This window comes from Alosa pseudoharengus, unplaced genomic scaffold (genome assembly GCF_046254945.1).
Source record: "Alosa pseudoharengus isolate Yale_2024_CS ecotype anadromous, Long Island Sound unplaced genomic scaffold, YU_APseudo_1.1 YU_APseudo_1.1_scf_7, whole genome shotgun sequence".
Lineage (NCBI taxonomy): Eukaryota > Metazoa > Chordata > Actinopteri > Clupeiformes > Clupeidae > Alosa > Alosa pseudoharengus.
The window spans coordinates 36,862,361-36,872,457 of record NW_027468859.1 but is presented as its reverse complement, the minus strand read 5'-3'; positions in this window follow the sequence as shown (position 1 = coordinate 36,872,457).

Here is a 10,097-nt window from a genome sequence, read left to right as displayed (position 1 = left end):
TGTGCCGTAACACCAAGGTAATTGTGATTGCTAACTGAAGTTTTCAGTGTCTTACAGCTGCTGGATTTTTGACATAATGGTGTTTCGTGATGGCGGGTTATATGTCATGTCTGCGAGGCTATTTGCAAAACCTCTGCTAACCCCGTCTTCTATCAATGAAACTGGTCTGCAAGACATTGCGATCCATTTAGCAAGGGAATTGCTCAGTCGGTCACATACAGATTTGGTTAGTTTACGTTTCAGTGTTTGCTCAAGTGTGGTTTGATGGTGAGGTTGACTGCTAGAGTTTGTATCACAGGACGTGCTAGGTCGTGGTCCTACCTCCGGATTAACTCCTGGATGCTTTGCACTGATGTGGTACTTAAGAGTCGACGAACTCCGGTGGTAAGCAAATTCCTTTCTGCAGACATTGCAGAGGACTTTACTTTTATCAACACTTCCATCAGGCCGTTTTTTATAACTAAATGATGCAATCAATGACCCAGGCAGCACGTTCTCGTCTCCCTCTTTCATTTTAGAGTCTAATCATCAAAGATTCAACCGTCTCTGGTCTAATGGTGACTGACGAAAACGGTTCCGGGTCAAAGGTCAATACGGAATCGATTAATATGCGTTATTTTTTTTAATCCGTTATTTTTTCTAAAATTAATTAATCGAAATTAACGCGTTATTTTGACAGCCCTACTTTATTCAAATCCCGCCTCCTTGGTACATGCTGCATGAGGTTAAAAAGAAAGCATCCTTCACCTCACTCTACCCTGGGTCAAATTACACTGTGGTCCTCGATTTTTATGAAGTGCATCATGAATGCAAATACACGTTTACTTTGGGTGAGTTAGCATACAATCGAATCCATCAATAGATGGACACGGGCCAAAATAAAAATAACTGTGGAGATAATTTACTGGTACATTACATTTACGTTTAGTCGTTTAGCTGACGCTTTTACCCAAAGCGACTTAAAACAATCAAGGTGCAATAAAGGCAGTGTGCCACTAGGATATTGTTAGTGCAGCAATAAGTTCTACTCACATAGAATAGAATAACAGTTCAAGTGAAGTCAAGGGAGGGAGAAGAGGGATAGCCAGGATAGGGAGGAAGGTAGTGGTTAGTGGTGCTAAGTTAAGCATGTCTAGCTGTCAGTAGTAGTGCTAAGAAAAGAGGAAGTCTCAGAAGAGTTGGGTCTTCAGGAGGTTTTTAGAAGATAGAGAGGGAGGCCCCTGCTCTGGTAGAAACTATTAGCGCAGCGGTCGGGAGGTGGCACATGCCTGTATGAGTAGATACTCAATGTTGTGTTGTCAAAGGTCAAGGTCACATGGGGTCCTACATGTAATACAGTGACTGCACGAGTCCTAAGTCCTAAGATCAGAGTTCAAGTTATAGAGTTAAAGCTATTTACCTATAGCCTGTGATAAGATGGTCTGATTTGATCTTTATTTGGTGACATCCACATTTTTTTATCAGTTCCAGCAAAGGTGGCTGATTTGAATTGTGAACCTGGACATTTCTCTCTGAGCCTAAACTGGGAAGAGCCGTTTGGTGTGTGGACTGCCGTGGAGGTGAATGTGACTGTGAGAATTTCTCAGCGAGTGACGGGAACAGAACTGACGGTGGCTGGGCTTCAGCCTGCTCAGACCTACATAATCAGTGTCACATCATTATCTGGGTCTATGAGGAGTTCTCCACGATGGATCAGCTGCCAAACTCATTCAAGTAAGATTCTATATGGCGTTTACAAAGGGAATTTCGGGAGGAGCATGACAGAATTTGTCACGCCTCCTTCAATCAGATAGGTTATTTATTCACAGTCTGCTTCTACCTGCCGAAGTTGCAGCATTGGCGTCACTTCGCTTGCAAGATGCGCACGAGGCTGAACTTGGCACCACTTTCGTTTCCGCGGGGGAAGACCACTTTCAGATCGCGGGGGAGTTAAGTTTCCGTTCCACCTAAATAATGCAATTTTCTACCTCGTCCACAAGGGGCCAGTGTTGACCGCAAATCCGCGATAACACAGGGATGTGCCTGTTGCAGATGAACAGGCATTGTTCACAGACGTTCAAAAGCCTGTATATCTTTTTTCTGTTGACTCCACTGCCGAATGTTTTGAGAAATGTTGCCTTTTGTGTTCTATTAAATAATTTGGTAATTTAGAGGGGGGGGGGGGTTATGTAGAGGGTGGCAGATTATGTAGTTTTTTCTTTATTTTCTGTGCTGGATCTTTTGATACATGTTGTGTTATGTTTTTTTCTATTAAATAATTTTGTTCATTTTACACTGGGGGGGGGGGGGGTAGCAGATTTTGAAGTTTTTCTACAGTAAATGTATTCCCTACGGCCTACATGTCATTTTGCATCGGACTTTTCAACACATTCTGAAACTACACTCTCTCCTCTTTCCAATGACACCCCAAAATTGGATATTTAGCCCCTCTGAAAATATATGTATTTGTGAAATTGCAGAATTTCAGCACTTGAACAGGGACAGATAGCCCATGAAGGATTTTGCAAGGGATGTTTCACCACATTCTGAAACTACACCTCCTCCCCTTTCCAATGACACCCACTTGTGAAATTCTATGGTGGAAAATTTGATATTTAGCCCCTCTGAAAATATAATATGTATTTGTGAAATTGCAGAATTTCAACACTTGAACAGGGACAGATGACCATGAAGGATTTTGCAAGGGATCTTTCACCACATTCTGAAACTACACCTCCTCCCCTTTCCAATGACATCCCACTTGTGAAATTCTATGGTAGAAAATGCCCTTTTTTGCCCCTCTGAAAATACAGTATATATTTGTGAAATTGCAGATTTTCAGCACTAGAACCGCGACTGATGTCCCATGAAGGATTTTGCAAGGGATGTTTCACCACATTCTGAAACTACACCTCCTCCCCTTTCCAATGACACCCCACTTGTGAAATTCTATGGTAAAAAATGCCCTTTTTTGCCCCTCTAAAAACAGTATATATTTTGTGAAATTGCAGAATTTCAGCACTTGAACAGGGACAGATAGCCTATGAAGGATTTTGCCAGGGATATTTCACCACATTCTATAACTACACCTCCTCCCCTTTCCAATGACACCCCACTTGTGAAATTCTATGGTGGAAAATTAGATATATCTACAGTAAATGTATTCCCTACGGCCTACATGTCATTTTGCATCGGACTTTTCAACACATTCTGAAACTACACTCTCCTCTTTCCAATGACACCCCAAAATTGGATATTTAGCCCCTCTGAAAATATATGTATTTGTGAAATTGCAGAATTTCAGCACTTGAACAGGGACAGATAGCCCATGAAGGATTTTGCAAGGGATGTTTCACCACATTCTGAAACTACACCTCCTCCCCTTTCCAATGACACCCCACTTGTGAAATTCTATGGTGGAAAATTTGATATTTAGCCCCTCTGAAAATATAATATGTATTTGTGAAATTGCAGAATTTCAACACTTGAACAGGGACAGATGACCATGAAGGATTTTGCAAGGGATCTTTCACCACATTCTGAAACTACACCTCCTCCCCTTTCCAATGACATCCCACTTGTGAAATTCTATGGTAGAAAATGCCCTTTTTTGCCCCTCTGAAAATACAGTATATATTTGTGAAATTGCAGATTTTCAGCACTAGAACCGCGACTGATGTCCCATGAAGGATTTTGCAAGGGATGTTCCACCACATTCTGAAACTACACCTCCTCCCCTTTCCAATGACACCCCACTTGTGAAATTCTATGGTAAAAAATGCCCTTTTTTGCCCCTCTAAAAACAGTATATATTTTGTGAAATTGCAGAATTTCAGCACTTGAACAGGGACAGATAGCCTATGAAGGATTTTGCCAGGGATATTTCACCACATTCTATAACTACACTTCCCTTTCCAATGACACCCCACTTGTGAAATTCTATGGTAGAAAATGCCCTTTTTTGCCCCTCTGAAAATACAGTATATATTTGTGAAATTGCAGATTTTCAGCACTAGAACCGCGACTGATGTCCCATGAAGGATTTTGCAAGGGATGTTTCACCACATTCTGAAACTACACCTCCTCCCCTTTCCAATGACACCCCACTTGTGAAATTCTATGGTAGAAAATGCCCTTTTTTGCCCCTCTGAAAATATAATATGTATTTGTGAAATTGCAGAATTTTAACACTTGAACAGGGACAGGTATCCCATGAAGGATTTTGCAAGGGATATTTCACCACATTCTGAAACTACACCTCCTCCCCTTTCCAATGACACCCCACTTGTGAAATTCTATGGTGGAAAATTAGATATTTAGCCCCTCTAAAAACAGTATATATTTTGTGAAATTGCAGAATTTCAACACTTGAACAGGGACAGATAGCCCATGAAGGATTTTGCAAGGGATGTTTCACCACATTCTGAAACTACACCTCCTCCCCTTTCCAATGACACCCCACTTGTGAAATTCTATGGTGGAAAATTAGATATTTAGCCCCTCTAAAAACAGTATATATTTTGTGAAATTGCAGAATTTCAACACTTTAACAGGGACAGATAGCCCATGAAGGATTTTGCAAGGGATGTTTCACCACATTCTGAAACTACACCTCCTCCCCTTTCCAATGACACCCCACTTGTGAAATTCTATGGTGGAAAATTAGATATTTAGCCCCTCTAAAAACAGTATATATTTTGTGAAATTGCAGAATTTCAACACTTGAACAGGGACAGATAGCCCATGAAGGATTTTGCAAGGGATGTTTCACCACATTCTGAAACTACACCTCCTCCCCTTTCCAATGACACCCCACTTGTGAAATTCTATGGTGGAAAATTGGATATTTAGCCCCTCTAAAAACAGTATATATTTTGTGAAATTGCAGAATTTCAGCACTTGAACAGGGACAGATAGCCTATGAAGGATTTTGCAAGGGATATTTCACCATATTCTGAAACTACACCTCCTCCCCTTTCCAATGACACCCCACTTGTGAAATTCTATGGTGGAAAATTAGATATTTAGCCCCTCTAAAAACAGTATATATTTTGTGAAATTGCAGAATTTCAACACTTGAACAGGGACAGATAGCCCATGAAGGATTTTGCAAGGGATGTTTCACCACATTCTGAAACTACACCTCCTCCCCTTTCCAATGACACCCCACTTGTGAAATTCTATGGTGGAAAATTGGATATTTAGCCCCTCTAAAAACAGTATATATTTTGTGAAATTGCAGAATTTCAGCACTTGAACAGGGACAGATAGCCTATGAAGGATTTTGCAAGGGATATTTCACCATATTCTGAAACTACACGCCCTCCCCTTTCCAATGACATCCCACTTGTGAAATTCTATGGTTGAAAATGCCCTTTTTTGCCCCTCTGAAAATACAGTATATATTTGTGGAAATTGCAGATTTTCAACACTAGAACAGCGACTGATGTCCCATGAAGGATTTTGCAAGGGATCTTTCACCACATTCTATAACTACACCTCCTTCCCTTTCCAATGACACCCCACTTGTGAAATTCTATGGTGGAAAATTGGATATTTAGCCCCTCTAAAAACAGTATATATTTTGTGAAATTGCAGAATTTCAACACTTGAACAGGGACAGATAGCCCATGAAGGATTTTGCAAGGGATATTTCACCACATTCTAAAACTACACCATCTCCTCTTTCCAATGACACCCCACTTGTGAAATTCTATGGTGGAAAATGCCCTTTTTTGCCCCTCTGAAAATACAGTATATTTTTTGTGAAATTGCAGAATTTCAGCACTAGAACAGCCATACTCATCTCAGAAAGAATTTTGCAAGGGATGTTTCACCACATTCTGTAACTACACTCCCTCCCCTTTCCAATGACACCCCTCTTGTGAAATTCTATGGTGGAAAATGCCCTTTTTTGCCCCTCTGAAAATACAGTATATATTTTGTGAAATTGCAGAATTTCAACACTTGAACAGGGACAGATAGCCCATGAAGGATTTTGCAAGGGATCTTTCACCACATTCTGAAACTACACTTCCTCCCCTTTCCAATGACACCCCAATTGTGAAATTCTATGGTGGAAAATGGCCTTTTTGGCCCTTTGAAAATATAATATGTATTTGTGAAATTGCAGAATTCCAGCACTTGAACAGCTACACACATCCCATAATGTCCTTTGCATCGGCTGTTTCAACACATTCCGAAACTACACTCGCTCTTCTTTCCAATGACAACCCCCCATGTGAAACCCCCATCGCATAAAATGGCTTTGTTTTCGATTAGAACTCCCATTGCCTATTTCTCTCATTGCAGTTTTTATACACTAAAATTGGTCCCTATTGGTCAAGACTGATTTGTTGCAAACAATTCCACCGTATATGAATAGTTGAGTGTGTCCTCTTCCAATGACTTCCTTCATGAGCAATTCCATCCAAGAAAATAGGCTTTTTTAATTTCAAAATCCTCAAGCTATTATTCTGATTGTGGCTTTCAACACTACATTTTCTCCCTATCACTCAAGTCATTTGGCACATTTTGGTCATTTTGGGGGCCAAGCAGTGAAGCTGCGAAGCATCATTACTGTTTCTACCTTTTCTTATTGGGGGCCAGTAGCAAAGCCCAATTGTATATTTACGCTTTCCTATTATTCGGGACCAAGCAGTGTAGGCACCCATTGTGTTTGTAAATTTTCCTTCTATTGGGGGCCAAGCATCAAAGCTGCAAGGCACCCACTGTGTGGTTATATGTTTTCCCATCCTAAGAACACACAATAAATGTAGAGTCTTTTTACCACTGTGGGGGCGCTATAATCACAGGATGTAGGCTCATATATCAGTAATGCTTTCGCGTACCGAAACAAAACTTGGTATATGGACTTAAGACCCCATCCCGAGGACACACAATATATTTGGTGACCTTGGACCACTAGGAGGTACTAAAGTTACAGGAAATGAGCTCATATCTTGGCAATGCTTTCTCGTACCGAAACCAGACTTGGGTCATGGATTCGCCACACAATAATGTTGGTGATGTTTGGTCACTAGGGATAGATTAGATTAGATTGGACTCAACTTTATTGTCATTGTGCAGAGTACAAAGTCAACTAAATTCAGACACTGCTCTTGCTTGCTTGCCTGCCGGTTCACACTTCACCCCTCACTCTCAGTGCAATATGCACCTCCACCATCAAAGGCTGATGCACCCCTCCCCCACAACATGTTCATGAACAATGCGACTACACTAACGCTGTTCACAAGCCACCAGTCTACAGCCACCAAATACCCCTCATCCCCCCATCCCCCCTCCTCTGGACAAGGGGAAGAGTGCTGTGAGTATCATGTTCCTTGACTTCTCCAGTGCTTTTAACACCATCCAACCCCTCAGACTGGGTGAAAAACTCCTGCAGATGATTGTGGATGCTCATCTGGTATCCTGGATTGCAGACTACCTGATAGAGCGGCCACAATTCGTCAGACTGAAGAACTGCCTCTCCGACACCGTGATCAACAGCACTGGAGCTCCACAGGGAGCAGTGCTCTCTTCAGTCCTTTTCAACCTGTACATGTCTGACTTCTGCTACAACACAGAGTCATGCCACATGCAGAAATTTTCAGACGATACTGCAATTGTGGGGTGTATCAGGGATGGGCAGGAGGAGGAATATAGGAGCCTGGTGAAGGACTTTGTGCAATGTCCGGAGGTCTAAGCCCGCTCTGCTCCCAGTTACCATTGAGGGGGTCAATGTGGAGGTGGTAAGCACTTACAAGTATCTGGGGATACATCTGTACAATACACTGGACTGGTCAGTCAACACTGAAGCACTCACAAAAAATATGAACACAATTCCCCCATCCTAGCATCTTTACACTGGTTACCTGTTAAAAGTCTCATTGACTTAAAAATATTACTTCTAACATACAAACATGGCTGGGCACCTATATTAAAGATCTTTTAGTACCATATTACCCACCTAGACTGCTACGATCACAGAATACTAGACTTCTTGTAATCCCAACAGTAGAGGCAGAGCTTTCTGCTACAGCGCACCCCTCCTCTGGAAATAACTCTCTCCATCAATTTTATAAGCAGACACCCTCCCTATTTTAAGTCTAGACTTAAAACATACATCTTTAGTGCCTCCCATAGTTAGGTATGGTGTAGTGTGGAACTTCCGGGTTTTTATTGGAATGGACCACCTCTGCTGTGTCCTCATGTGACTGGCGCCCTAGTCATGCGTGTCATGGTGGCAACTGACTACCCTTCACCATGCCTTAGGTATGCTGCTGTAGCATAGCGCTGTCATGGACTTTTCATGTGTCACGCCGTACAACTCTGCTTTTTTTCTCTCTCTCAACTCCCCCTCTTACCTTTTGTCTTTGTCTTGCCATTCAACTCCCTCTTCTCTCCTAGGCAAGTTCAACTCCCTCTTCTCTCCCTCTCTTGCCTTTTGTCTCTATAGTATAACACTATATAATACCATTGATATACTTATTAATACTAACCATCATGACTTATAGTAATACCTACTATTTATCTCTCTTTCTTCCCTCTTACCTCACTTGTGAGATAAACTATTACCAGTCATCAGCCATCCTTGTGTTTGGCCCTCATCGCACCTGAAGTCCCATCCCTATGACTGCCCTATGTGATGACCCTGTGCCCCTTCAGGCCTTCTCCTGTCAGTGCACGGGCAGGGCTGGGCCTGGTTGGGCTAATAGACCTCTGAAGTTCGCCTACAAAAAAGCTGCCATCTTTGACATCCGGTATCTGGCGATTTTTCCTGTGGGAAAATAACATGGGGATTTTGGATAATCGCACCTGTTAAAGTCTCGTGGGGATGAAAAAGTCTGAAATGCAGACGTTTTCCTGAACACACTTTTGTCCTCTGCCTTCGAGTGGATACTGTGATCTCCGGTAAGTGAAGGCGGCACACTTAGATTTTTGCTACTCCAGAGCTAACTTGCAATGCAATTTGCCATAGGTAGTTAGCTTCAATTAACAACCGGATCTCCTTATATGGGCAAAGATGGCCGTTTTGGATCTTTTTTGTAGGCGAACTTCAGAGGTCTATACCCTCATTGATTACACCTATGGTTAGGGTGGGGCTATATTAGGGGTTCCCTATCTTTCTGATTAGGCATTTTTCTTACTTCTTGCAGGCACTCACTTTGATTCTCTCACACTTTGCTCTCTCCCCTCATTTCTAACTCTACATCTCTTTCTCTTTCTTTGTCTTTAGGCCTACTTCACTAGCTTCTTTGCATCCATACATCCATACACTCATACACGCACGCCACCACTCCCATTCATTTCCCCCTAGAAATTTTGCTATTGGTAACCTTGTGCTTTACTTTAATAAATTAATATATTTGGTTTGAACCTTGTTGTCCGTGTCCCTCTTTATGTTTCGGTCTGGGAACGAGCTGGCCGTAACACTTACCATTGCCTATTGCAGTCCCCTTGTCTGGATTCCTGGCCCGTGCAACCTAGCTACCCAGTACTTGAGATATGACAATTCCTAATCCTTATGGACAATACATGCCCTACATTGGACTATTTGAATTTCCTGACACTAAATAGGATTCATGCATACATCGTACTGGTTATGTAACCATTTTACCTCTTTGTAACATACCTCAGGTTGTTGTGTTCTATTCTGTACACCTAACTAACCTATTCATTTATTATGTATACAGTACAGACCTTACTGCCCTGTAACTGACCCTAGGCAGATAGGTCAGGCCCTTGAGTCTTGTATCCACTCAAGGTTTCTTCCTATATGTATCTCCAATTGTGGAGATACATATAGGTGTGAAAAGTGGCCTGAAGTGAATAAGTGGCCAGAGTAGAATAAGTGTGCAAAGTTTGAGCATTTTACTATGTACATTTGTATGTGCTGCCATGGACTCCCATGGCACTAGAAAGAAGCATAATAACAAATCCTACTAGCCCTACGCAGTTTCAATGCTTGCCCCCCAATAAGACATGGTAGAAACACTAATGGCCCCAAAAATGACAGAAATGTGGCAAATGACTTTTAAGTGATAGGGACCAAATGTAGTGCTGAAAATGTATAATCAGAAAAATAGGCCAAAATAAATTTCCCATGACAAATGGGA